This window comes from Fringilla coelebs, assembly GCF_963513975.1.
Source record: "Fringilla coelebs genome assembly, chromosome: 3".
NCBI lineage: Eukaryota > Metazoa > Chordata > Aves > Passeriformes > Fringillidae > Fringilla > Fringilla coelebs.
Genome location: NC_140030.1, coordinates 92,841,052 through 92,854,656, shown reverse-complemented (window position 1 = coordinate 92,854,656; position 13,605 = coordinate 92,841,052).

Genomic DNA, 13,605 nt, shown 5'->3' with positions numbered 1-13,605 from the left:
GTGTTGTAAGTAAGAAATCACTACCATAAAGCATCTTTCTATCAACTAAATTGCACTCACATGATGGAGGTTATGTTAATTTAACCAGGCTAACATGATTTGAGACAGATCATGCAAAGCTTGCTAAAGTCACTGCAGCTTCCTTGTGGAGAAGGATCACCAAAGTTCACATTGGCTGGAGCATTTTCAAGTCTTTTTGTTAAGTGTGGCTTGCCCAAATCTCAAAATCCAAAGAAAGGGGGAAAACAAAAAGACCAAAGGACCTTTCATCTCAAAGGTGATGAGACCTGTGTTGGAACTTTGGAAAACTAGAGTTGGCCAGAAAGTTTGCAGATATGGTCTACCCACTTAGTAGAAGACAGCTCAGGGTCTGGGGAAGATGGCACTTCCTGACCTTCCCATATCCCTACATAAGGGCCTCACCTGGTTTTATCCACCGCTGTGCCGTCAGAATCCCACCATCTCCTGCTCCACTCTTCTCCAAAAACCTGGAACTGATCAAAGAGCACATAGCTGTTTCAATCTTCTTATATAATCTTGCTTGTCCCCACTCCAGTGGGGACAACTCAACAGGCTCACCCAACCCCACCCTCCTTTTCTGAAGTTTTGGAAGGAAAGGAAAAAAAACAAGCCTGAATCTGCTCAGGAGCTGATGAGCACAGTCACCACAGGCAGCTGTGGGGTGTTGGCTCCAGGGCCAGGCCAGTTAAACGCTCAGAGGGACAGAGTTTCAGACAGAAATATACGCCAATAATGGGTTGGCAAAGTCCTTGAAAGTCAGGATTTGCAGGGAACTTCAGCTTTTCTGCTCTCATGGGTCCTGGGCAGCCCTGAAGGGAGGTCACCTCAGTGACCCACAGCCATGTTCCCAGGCAGGAAAGAGACAGTGGCACGGCTCTTGCCATCAGCAGTGGTGAGAGGAACACCACTTTAGGGCGCGGATTATTGTTCCTCGTATTCCTTTGTTTGCCATTGTAATCTCAGCAGTCATTCTCCTTGATAAACAAACAAGTGAAAAGATGCAGTGAGGTGTAAGAATAGATTTGCACAGGGCAGACAACTGAACATTTAATTTATTTACCTCTCCTAACAGATACCTGGGGTGACATTTATTAATAAACGGCATTATCAGGTGTCTGATATGTAGCTCACAGAAATTAATTACCCAGCCCATGGTAAAACCATAACAAGCCTGCAGTGCTGTAACATTTGTGCTAATTGAAAATGAGATAAGTGCTGTGGGTGCAATTTGCATTCAATGCAGTGTATTAATTATCTTCAGTTCTCTTCATGATAAATATACCTGACTGAACCACTCTGCTAATTTACTGGGTAATAGAGTCATAAGTGGATTCCCTTAGGTGACCAGCTACAGGCATCGGGCTCTTTGGAACATCAAGGCCTTCCCCTTTCCTGAGCACTTATATGGATCACTTTTCTTGCAGGCTGTGCTGGAAGCACGTGGCAGCAAACGCTTCTTGTGACCACATGGCTGTTCAGTACAAAATGGGAAACAACACCCCTCACCCCAAAACTTCTGCACTGAAGAGGAGGCAGTTTGCCTCTGTTGATAACACGCCGTGGTGTCTGATGGCAGCTCCATAAGGAAAGAATTTTCCCACCCTTCTCCTCACTCCCCCCCTCTTCATTTCACAGTCAGGTTATCGTGGGATTTAATTACATTTTGTGTGAAATATAAATTAATTGACTCTTGTAATACCCATAATGATCAGGAAAATTCAGATTTAAAGATACTGTGTAGTCCCAGTAGATTAAGGCACTAATTGTTCTGCTCTCACCAACTATGATTTATGTGGGGATCAGGTTACAAAACCAATATGTGCTCAAGTTAAAGCTCTGTGGTACCATACAATTAGGGCTAAAGCTTTTTGTAAATGGGCCCAATAATGCAAAAAAAGCTCTTTGCTAATCCTGGTCTTTTAATTCAGAGGTCACGCATTGTCTAAGGCAACCGCTTATACTGTACACAACCACTGTCCTTTATTCACCCTCCCCGTCTAGCTTGGGTATCTGAATTTGCCACTAACCTTGGACGTGCTGTTACTAATTTCAGGGTAGGTGATGGCAATGCAAGAAGATCAGGGCCAGCGCTTTTCTGCGCTGCCCCCGGAGCAGGCTGGGCACGTTGTGACTGAGAGGTGATATCTGCCTCCCCCAGCTCCCCTTCAGTGCACAGCCTGCCGATGGGGTCAGCCTTTGGGCTCTGCTGTCAGGCAAGCAGACATCCGGGGCAGCAGATGGATGGAGGTGACAGTCACTCTCACAGCTGAAGGGGGCAGGAGGTGGTGCAGGCAAGGAGAAGGGGCAGCAACAGAGGAGGGGGCAGCAACAGAGGAGGGGACACAGGCCCTGCTCCCCTTCAACCCGCCTACCCCACGGCCAGCAGCACTTTGTTATCTTCATGCAGACGAGTGATTTTCCATCATTTTGTCCTTGTCCCTGGGGTACTAAAATCCAGCTGAGTTTTCCCTGCTGAGCATTACTAGGACAGCTCTCCACTACCCTCCATCAAGTACTGGATTCCCACGTAGTGAACGTGTGTGCGCTCACCGGGCAGGAGGTGGCAGAGGACGAGCACGAGGTCAGTGTGCCAGAGGAACTAAAAGGTGAGAAAGATCAATTCAGTGCCAGAAGAATCAGTTTACTTTTTCAAAAGATCATCTAAGTAAGAGCACAAGAACTGGAGACAAGGTGTGTTTCTGACAAAGACAGATTCACATATTCCAGTTTAAAACAGAGAAAGTTCTCAGCTCTTACTCTGTCCGTTTCTAAACATACCAACAACAAAAACAAGTTGTATGGCTGCCCAAATACTCCTTGCTTCTTGAGTTTGGTCAATTTAACATGAAAGGAGCACTGTAACATTTTGAAACTATTTTTAAGGTGCTGATATTATCTATGTCAGAGACCTTGGCAGGGACATCTACAAAGGAGGCATCAATTATATCTCCTGTTAGCTTAGCAGTATCACTTGGTTCAAATGATAGCCCAATACCAGATTTCTAATTTTTCCCTGCAGTGGGCAGAGAAAAGGAAAGCCTGGTGGAGTACTGGTTCTCCCAATCCAAATAATTATCTCACTACAAGGACAAGGAATGAACAGGCATCTTGTAAGGGTGGAGTACTGGGGTAGCCCTCAACCCAGAGCAAGGGCAGGGTTATCCCACTGACACCAGAGCTCTGGTCAGTCATTATTTTCTTGCTTTGTATTATTCCATGCATAATTAAGTTGGTGACCCTTAGCAGAGAACACAGTAAAGAGGGTCTGGCTGGTGCAAGAAGAAGAAGGAGGAATTGTAGCAATGTGTGTGAACAACTCAGGCCTCAGTGTGCACCAGCCATACCATCTGTAACTGTTCTTATCAGAATTTTCTCAGGCCACTGTGGAATTCACCAAGGTTACTGAGACATAAACTGTGCTAAAATAAGAACGAAGAAGCTGAGAAACAGTACACCAGGATGGCAGGAACTGGATAACAGAGGACTGTGAAACACCTGTACGGTAACCAATCATGGATGCTGAGAAATGGAGGCAGAGAACAAGGGAACAAGACAAAGGCACCAATCAAGAAGTGTGATCTTGGTAGTTTGTAGAATCTAGAAAATTGTGTGTAATGTAAACAATAAATGGCTTCTGCTTGGTCATATTGGTCAGCTGTTCAGGAGTCCTGGTTTACCCACAAGAGGGGGTGACTGGAACCCTACTGGGAGAGACTGGAAGAGAAAAAAAACTCAGAGGGGAAGGAGAGCCACAACACATCTGCAGTGCCTAAGGACCCCCAACACTGATGTCTGAGCTGGCATCCCTCAGTGAAATGTGCTGCAACATCTGCCTCTCTCAGCACCATGCAGCCCACCTGCATCTTTACCACCATGGAGTCCGCCAGCAACTTCAGCAGTGTCACAGCCCCTCCTGGGGCAAGCAGGATGGCTGCTGTGCTGTGCTGTGCTGTGCTGTGCTGTGCTGTGCTGTGCTGGGAGGGTGTCAGCATCCTCACCTCTTGTGCAAACAGGACACAGCAGAGTGCAGGCACACAGCTTGCCCAGAGGTGCTTGGAAGGCTGCACCAGGGCTCAGGCAATGCCCTGCCCTGCTTCGTCCTTGTTTTGCTCTCAACATGCCAGACCTCACTGCCTTTGCACAGGTGCAATGGGTAAAACACTTTCCTGCTCTGTTAGGCAAGCCAGCACTGCACAGAACAGGACATGAGATGCAATTGAAATCATGGCAGGGAAAACATGAACAAAAAAAGTCTTAACTTTTAGTGTGAAGCACACATTTGCTAAATAGAATCCTAATGGCATTATTGTAGCTAAAAACAGAGACTTGAAAATGCTGTATACATTATTATGTTCATTATCTACCAACTGCAAGAATGCTGTACTAAAACTAACTCAAAACACCTCAGGTAAGGTAATTGCTACTAATGGATTTGAAGTGTGCAAAATTGAGCATTATTACACAGACATCACATTCTCAACTTGGTGAAGCCGTTGGATATTGCAGCTACCAGCTCACTCATCTCTCGATCAGGGAGAAATTTGAGGAAAAGGGCAAGCTCTCTTTCATTCGGCACTGGAAGGAAAATTCAACAACATGATATTGCAGCAGCCTGTTTGCACCTCTGTGGTTAAGAGGGGGTCAGTGCTTGCTTTCTGAATCAATGCTTCAGAAAAACATCTACAAAAATTTACTCTAGGATTCAATATCTCGGGAAGGACCTGAAAGTAGACTTCGCATTTATAAACTTTTGCAACTTGTAGGTCAAAAGAAAAGAATGGAAGAGGAACCTGCAAAATTATGAGGGGATTCATAAATCCTATGTCATATGCTGATGCAAATTAAGGGTTGGCTCTTCAAGATATTCCAAGCCACTATAAAGCCCTCCTGCCTAAAGACAGCAAACAATTTTAATAGACTCCCTTCTATGCTAGGATATGTCTGTGGGTGAATCACAGCAAATCTAAACTTCAGCAAAGTCCAGGTGTGTTTGAAACAAGATATTTGATTCACCTGCTGGAAAAATCCCATATAACAATATAACTAATACATTTAGTTTGCTTGATATCTTGGTTTTCAGGGAGAGTAAGATTAATTTTTTTAATTTGAGACTCTGCATAAAAATCTATTACTCCAGTTTAGCTGTTTGTAGCTACATCAGTAGCCCCCAGGTTATCCTCAAAAAGGGCCTCCCAGGAGTTTTGCTCTCTTTCATGAAAACAAAAATTGAACTCTACCAGAGCAGATGATTTTCTATTCTTTGAGAAGTTAAGTTATTATCTTATAAATAATTTTAGCAGTAACACTAAAGCTATGAAATGGTGTTTGGATAAAATTATATGAAACATTGTCATTTCAGTTAATATGTAGAAAAAATATGTGGCCAGGAGCTAGTAAGCTTCAATTCCTTCTGATTATGTTAAGGAAAAGAAATTAAAAAGGCCATATATGTTCAAGATTAAAGCAGTCTCTATCCGAGTACAGAAAGCACAAAGAAATTTGAACTCACAGCTGCAACCGAAGGCAATGGGAGCTGTGCTTTGAACAGATAACAAACTAAGTCCTCTGAAAAATCAGACCATGCATCTCAGATGGGGAACTTAAAATTAGTGAATACTTTTGTACTTAATCTCTTTCTGCCTCAGTTCTTCATCATGAAATGGGGATAATGCTACTACCCAATGCCTCACTGCAGAGCAGTGAAAATAAGTTCATTAATGTTTATGAAACATTCAGTTACCATAGTGATGAGTTCTATAGAAAAGCCCATGTGGAAATTAATATTTCTGTCTTCAGAACAGGGTTTGAATAGAACACATTTAGTAAGGCCTGGGGCCACACAATGGGGAGAAAAGTAAACAGTAAATAACTTGCCATTGAAAGATAAAAAACAATAATCAAATCAAAATGGCCTGTTAAACAAAATATTTTTAAAAGAAATCTTGTATTTCTATAAAGCGAAATTTTATTTTACAATTTTTTACCAATTTCTTGGTAAAAAATCCAAGCTGCTTTGCTTTTAACTTTCACTACTCTCGTTTTCTGCTTTTGTCTTCCTAGCCTGGGAGAGAGTTTTCTCTAAGGAGATTATTTAAATAATCTGGAAACCATTATCTTCCACTTTTCAAAAATCAAAACTTTTAACGATTTGCTTTGGCAAAATGCCAGAAAAATTGGTGACATTGGAGTCCTCAAGATTGCCAAGATGAGTTCCTGAACAACCGTGACCCATTCAATCCAGCAATTTTTCTCACCAAGTCATTCTGCAAAGTGGGGACTACAGGGTTTATATGATGAACCATAATCCCAGGTACTTGGTTTGGATTGCTTGCAGGTATATCAGGTGCCGATTGGGCAATCAACACAACGATCTCTGAATTTGAGCCATTAGCCTCTTGGCCATAAGTAAATCACAGGCAAGTACAAACTGACTCTGCATAACCTGGGCAGATAAATGTGAAGATGAGAAGACACCCCATTTTAAGAAGAGAGATGATCTGGCAGGAAAAGAGTGTTACCAAGAAACTGCCCCCATGGCCAATGGCAAGTTCATATGGCAGGTGCTGGGTGACCCACAGTAAGCACAGATCAGGGATAAATTTGCCCACTTTCCACCATTTCATAAGCTGCTTTTGAAACTAGATCCCCATTTTTTCCCTTCAAGCTGTTCTGCAGTCAAAGGCATTGCCTTTCCTTTATGAGAGAACTTCTGTGAAAAAGCAAAGAAGAAAAATCTGAATACACCTACCTTTCATGGAAATCAATTATTTAAGTCTTTCTCCCACTAGTCTGCTTTAGTCATTGCTTTCTCACACATCTCTGCCATTGTGCCCAACAGAAATGTCACAGAATTATAGAATGCTTTGGGTCAGAAGGGGCCTTTGAAGGTCATCTAATCCAACAGCCCTGCAATAAAGCAGGGACATCTTCAGCCAGAGCAGGTTACTCAGAGCCCCATCCAATGGGATCTTGAATGTTACCAGGGATGGGACACCCACCACCTCTCCAGGCAACCTGTTCCAGTTTTCACCACTCTTGTTGCAAAAAAGTCTTCCTTCTATCTAATCTGAAGCTCTTTTAGTTTAAAACCTCCATCCCTTGACCTATCACTACCTGTCTTTTTAGAAAGTTTGTCCCCAGTTCTCTTGTAGCTCCTTTAGGCTCTGGAAGGTGCTCTAAGGTCTCCCCAGAGCCTTCTCTTCTCCAGGCTGAACCCAAACTCTCTCAGGCTGTCTGCACAGCAGAGGTGTTCCAGCTCCATGAAAATTTTCATTACTCTCCTCTGGACCTCCTCCAATGGTTCCATGTTTTTCCTGTGCTGAATACAGTGGCAGAGCCTTCTACAGCAGCTTTAATTTCATTTAGCAACAATGCTTTTTTCTGAAAAATGAAGTTTCAAAATGTTGTAGGTGACAAGATTGAGGCAGGGATAATAAACTGTTGGAATTATGTATTGTGCTCATTTATTGAATTTTTAACCAAACTGGGTTGCTCCCCTGCTTTTTTCTTTCTGATGAGTAACACTGTTGTCCTGTTAATTTCCAGTTATTTTAAAGCTATGATTAATAGTTTTTAAATATACAATAACAGAATAAGTAGAATATATTTCTAATGTTCCTATGTAGGAAGCAAAGGAACCTGTTCACTCATGCAAAACTTCCACAAAGCCAAAACTTCAATGTGTGTGGCTGCAACTGCTCTGAAACCCTTGTTGTCCTCAGCTGTGCTGGGAGGTGCTTCTGCCCCCTTCATCAGCACAGGGTGACTCTCCTACCACACAGGAATTGCTGTGGAGCTGAGCCTGGGAGCCAGCACTCCAGGCAAAAGACAACATTTCTAGTTAAGCACAGCATCAAATGGGCTTGTGCAATCCACTGTCACAAAATCCCTTTAAAACCAAGACATTAATGGGATTTTAAAAACAATAAATAAATATTTAAAATCCAATAAATTTTAACAACAGTTCAAGCAGATCTAGTTAAAGCTGTTCAAGTAAACAAAGGTATGACGGGTCTAATCTTTCACATTTCAAAGCCAAGTCTGAAACTAATTGGACTTTGCAGGGAACTCCACCTACAAGAAAATTATGTCATGGTTCTTTATTACAGAGTTTCAATTCTCAGGCAGGCCTGGTGCTGAAAAAGAGCCAAGAGCAGGCACTCAGGGCAGTGAGCACTGATGTTATTTCAGAACGCCAATGTTTCTATATGGCACCTAAAGCTGAAGAGGCTGCAGATTCGCTGGTCCTGCGTGTTTGCTGGGACATGCAGGGGGAGAAAGAGCAGCTGTGCCTGGAGCCTTCAGTATCCTGTCACAGGAGTGGCTCTGCCACACAGGCAAGGAGCAAACTGGCCCACAGTTATAAACTTGTCCCTCTGAGACAGAGAATCATGCTGTCCTTTTTCTCGAAGTTTAGGGAGCTGCACCTGGATTACAGAAGCTTTCAGGTTTCCTTTAGGAAAAGCTCTTCTAAACTGAGGTAGCCTAATTATGAGACCTGAGTCTGCTACACAGAGCTCTCGTACCAGAAATTATGTGAGGGCCAATTGCCAGGAATAAACATTTACTGCATCAACAGGTGTTACATGTTATGCATCAATGAGGTGTACATCACCGAAACATAAAGACCCAGCAAGCCAGCAGCACAGCTATCAACCAGAACAACACTGCTATAAAATCCTAATTAGCCTCATACACATGTTATGGACATTTTTATTTATTGACATGGTCAAATTAACAGGCAGCAGCATTTATTTTTAATGATAGCCTTGAAATCAGCCCAGGAAGAAAGTTAGCATTAATGTTCAGAATATTGCATGCCATTCACATTTTTCCAGATAAAGGTATATTTTAAAATAATAATTAGATATTGTCACCCTAATTAAGTTACCTTGAGCAGGTGAGAGAAATCCAGTTCTCAGTCAATGCAAATCTTGTTTGTCCTGTTCTCAAGCTGTACAGGAAAACTACCCAGCAGGAGAAACTCAGCAAGATCCATGGTTTTAAGTGTGCACTTAATTCAGGTGAATGATAAGCTGTGTCTGTAAAGATTTTTGTTGGTCACCACGGAATGGAAGATTCCTGTGAAGCAGACAAGATGTAATTGCCAGTAAATATCAGTGCTAGCTTGGCCACACAACATTCACAGAGCAGGAGGGAATATTTTGGTATATTTATTATTACAGTGGGAATTTTGACAGCCATCCTAATCATTCTTTGAGACAGGTAAAGAGAAAGGAACTGGGCAGCAGCAGAATTATCAGCTGTGTTAGGGAAAGCACACAGAGCAAAGCAGAATGAAGAGCATTTCACAGGGTATTTAAACAGGTTTACATTTGGATGAAGATATTAGGAGTTTTTGGATATTAAGCACTTGGGGAAATTAAATCTGCATTGCTTCATGCATTTAAAATTTAGTCGCTAGAAGTGCCTTCACAAACCAGACTGCCCACTTTAAAACTTCTGATCTACCCACCTTAAACAAGAATATTCCATAAATTGCAAAGAAAGACTGGGAAATGATCTGTGTGTAATAGCTGAACCAAGCAATTTGCATACTTTCATGAATTACTGTAATGTGTTCTGCTTGTAATTTCACTTGTACACAAAGGACCACAGTTGCAAAAAGTACCAACATCTCATGTTCAAAAGTGATTCAGGAGTCGAATTTCATAGTCCAAAATGCTGAGACACTTAAAAATTAGAAGTTGAAATCATTGTTCTCTTCATTGCACTAGAAAGTTTTGCACTAAATCCTGCTCAGTGGCTTAGATATGGGGTGAAAATTGGAGGAAGAAGAAAGCCCTAAACCAGGACATACTATTAGAGGTTCCTTGGTTCTTTTGACTTGGCTTTCACACATGTGCATGCAGATAAACAGATAAACCTGTCTTGATCTATTAAAAAAAAAAAAAAAAAAAAAGAAGAAGAAGAAGAAGGAAAAAAAAACCAAAATAAAATCACTAGAAAAATCAATTTTCACTGAAAGATTCTGGTTTTTTTCAGGGAAGAAAATGTCTAAGCTTACCTGAGAAAAAGTTTCCACAGCAATTTTATTTTTTAAAAATGGTGATGAATGACCCACAGTGAAGGATCCAATTTCTGCCCACGAGGGAGAAGAGTGAGGGCATGGTGGGCATCTCAGGCTGCAAGAGCAGGCACAGGATAGGGCACAGGCACGCAGGGCAGGTGCCTGTAGCTCCTGGCCAGTCTCAGCCTCTGTGGGGTCTCTGAGAGGGGCTGAATTATTGTGCCCAGGGAGCTCCCCCCATCCTGGCCAAGTCAGGATACATTTTTATAGCCTTTCCTCAAGTGATAGAAATATCGAGGGGAGGGCAAAAAATAGGGAAGGGGGGAAAGGGAGGCAGTTTCCAGTATTTGTCATTATTATAGGTTATATATACAGGAAGAAAGTTAATTAAGCTTTAAAAAATCCATCACACATCAATGGGTGCATTTTAATGAGTACAAAAAGTTGAGATGTTTACTGCCAATTAAAGTGGTTTTTAAATAAGCATTAATTAACACGGAAATTCAGAAGAAAGTTATACCTTGTCAAAGAAAGGCCAGTGCAGTCTATGCCCACTTCTGCTCCCATTCATACTCAGATAGTAATTACCACCAACCCTATATTTTCCATAATAATGAGGAGAGGCTGTCATGGCTGTCAAACAAAAACAAAACAAAAAAAAGAAAAAAAGGTGCTGCACAAAAATACTCTCAATCTGAAGTAAACTTTTGTTTTTAAATATATAGTAGAAAGCCACAGGAGACAGCAATGTAGAGCAATGCAGTGAGTGGGGCAGTCAGGCAACCGTGCCTGGGGCAGCTGCACACACATGGCTCCTCCCTAGGGAGCAGAGACTTTGGAACTTGGGAGGAAGCCTCCCCAAACAGTCCAGCTGAAGAAAGACCCAAGAAAAGCCAAAAAACAAGCAGTTGTTTCATCCCTAGCATTGTAACTCATGGAGGAGCTGATTCCCCTGTTAAAGCCAGAGAAGCTGTTTTTTTTCACAAACAAGTGCTGACAGACCAGCTCCATGCTTCCCAAAGTCAGACCAAAGCAACCACTGCAAATAAGTTCAGCTTGCATGTGCACTTCCACCTGGTGCAACTGGTGACATGGAAAAGAGTATGACCCTCAATTCTGTTCCCCATTCTTAAGGATTTCTTCCTAATTGTCAGGAGTTTCAGCTCTATTTCAGCTAGTGTCAAATCCTGAGGGGAGAGCAAAGGAAGTGATTTCTCCCATTGTTAGTCAGGTGAACGTTTAAATCTCTTAGGAAAACCTTCCCTCCCTCAAATGCATCTTAGGCACCAAGATTTTCAAACTGCCTTATTTAAAATGGCTTCTCCCCTCACTTCCCCAGCTGTGGAGAGATAAAAACCCCACTGCCTTTTCAGCCCACAGAAGAGGCAAGTCCCATTCCCAGTAGCCTAACAAATTTTAGACAAATCTTTGGTGCACTGTTTTTAAAGTTAATTAAAAAAAAATTTAAAAAAAAAGACAAAAAAAATCCAAAAAAACCCAACAACAAAACACAGAAAAGAAGGCTGTAGATATGCACAGACTCCTGTTCCTGACCATTGGCATGTCACTCAGACAATGTGCAGCCTCTCTGTAGCTTGTGTCTGTCGGGGAGTATCTGGGAGCCTTTTTCCTATTCCATGTCCACAGACAATATCTGCAGTGAAATAAAAAAGGAGTGCATTAAAAGCCATGGAGGTTTTGTTGAATCTAGCTGGACAGGGCCTTCAGATCTTGCACTAATCTTTCTAACATACCTGATGGCACCACAGAGGAATATTTTATTGCTAGAAATAGTTGAGCGATTACTTCAGAGAAAGGACGGACGTAACACAAAAGAGTTTCCAAGTGCCGACAGGAAGGAGTGTTGCTCATGCAAAATTCCACATTAGGTGTTACAAAAATAATAAAAAAAACCACCGGCCCTTGTGATGTCTGAACTCCCTGACACTGATATATGGGCAGGGGAACAGAGGAGGAAAATGACAGGGAGAGCAAAGCAAATACACTGGGAGCTTATGACATGCTGAATGCAGGAGCCAAGTGTCACAAGTTGACCCTCTGTGTTTGCACTGAAATTTGACCACTCCAGAAAAAATTCCTTCAGTGGGTTTTACCTGACTGGAGCTTGGTTGATAATGGCTATTTCTTACAGTATTGTGACATCAATGCTGTTGAATCAGGACTTCAGAGGAGGAGTTACAACTTTAATTCCTAAAAAAACCATTGTAAGACCTTTATGTTTTCCTTAGAGGGATTTGACTCAGCTCTGATTAAGGGCTGGAATAAATAAGCATTGTGCATAGAGTGGCAGACCAGGAACACAGCTTGCTTTGTAACAAATGAGCTGCACACATCCAAGGAAAACGCTCTCTCCGTGATGACTGCAGAAAAGCCCTGTTGTATTCCTTGCTAGAAAATCTCTGACTTCCTGCAGCAGAGCTGCCCAATGCTCAGGGTGTACATCATCCTCTGGGACTCCCATGGCAGCAACACCTGGACACAGCACAGGGGGTTCTCATTATGCAGGAGCAAGGAAAACAAGAGAGAAAGTTGGGGTGGATACAAATCATCTACACCTTTGTTATCAGGGAGAGCGTGGCACTGGGCTGGGGAGCATCTGGGAAATATCAGGCACCTGAAGAGAGACTGAAGAGCTCAGTCCCAGCAGGATCAGTGGTACCAAACACTGCGGCTTCAGCCCCATTTTTTCAGGCCCTCTGATGTGAGGCCATTAGAGCTGTCAGTTCTCTGGGGCTGAGAATGTTCCCTCCTTCAGGCTTCCACGGGTTGTATGAGATTGCAGCATAAAGACAAAATAGTGCTACCTCATTGAAGAAAGAACAGGATTTTTTTTCTCTTATCCTTTTTTTCTCTTATCCATCAGACTTTTGGGTTGGTGTCCTTCTCCAGCTGGTCCAATTCACACTTAGTTGGAATGGGGACTATACCAGCCCCACTACTGGCAGGAATTCTTGCTCCTTTGGGTTTTGCATAATAAAAAAAAGTTAACCTCCAGCCAAAAATCCAGTTCAAAAAGACCAGTGGGAACAACAGTCATACTATCAACAGCAGTGTTAAAAGATGGAAACCTGAAGAAGCCCAATCTGCTTTCAGTCCTCTTCTGGAAGCTGTGCTGACCCAGCTCTGAAGGTGGACTCTGAATTCAACTGACCGTCAGAGCTCTGCAGTTAGTCTCGTAAAATGATGAAAGATGAAGGACAGAAAGAAAGCTTTTGTTTTAAAAGGCCTAGCTGAAGGTTGATTTATGCTTTAAGCCAAAAGTGATTCTAATTCTTCCAAAGCTCCTAATCTCATTCAGAATATTGGGATTTTTTTAATATTTCTCATTCATACAGAAATATTTTAATAGCCACATAAACTTGCACAGCTCTTGGGCCTCAACATACAAGCTATAAGGATGTACTAAAAAGAAGGAAACATGCCTTTAAAATGTTAGAATGGAAAGAAAGCCAGCATTTCTGCAGCAAACCACGCTTTTGGTGGCTAGGACACAAGTCAGAACCAAGTCCATCTAGAAAAAGACTAAAAAATGA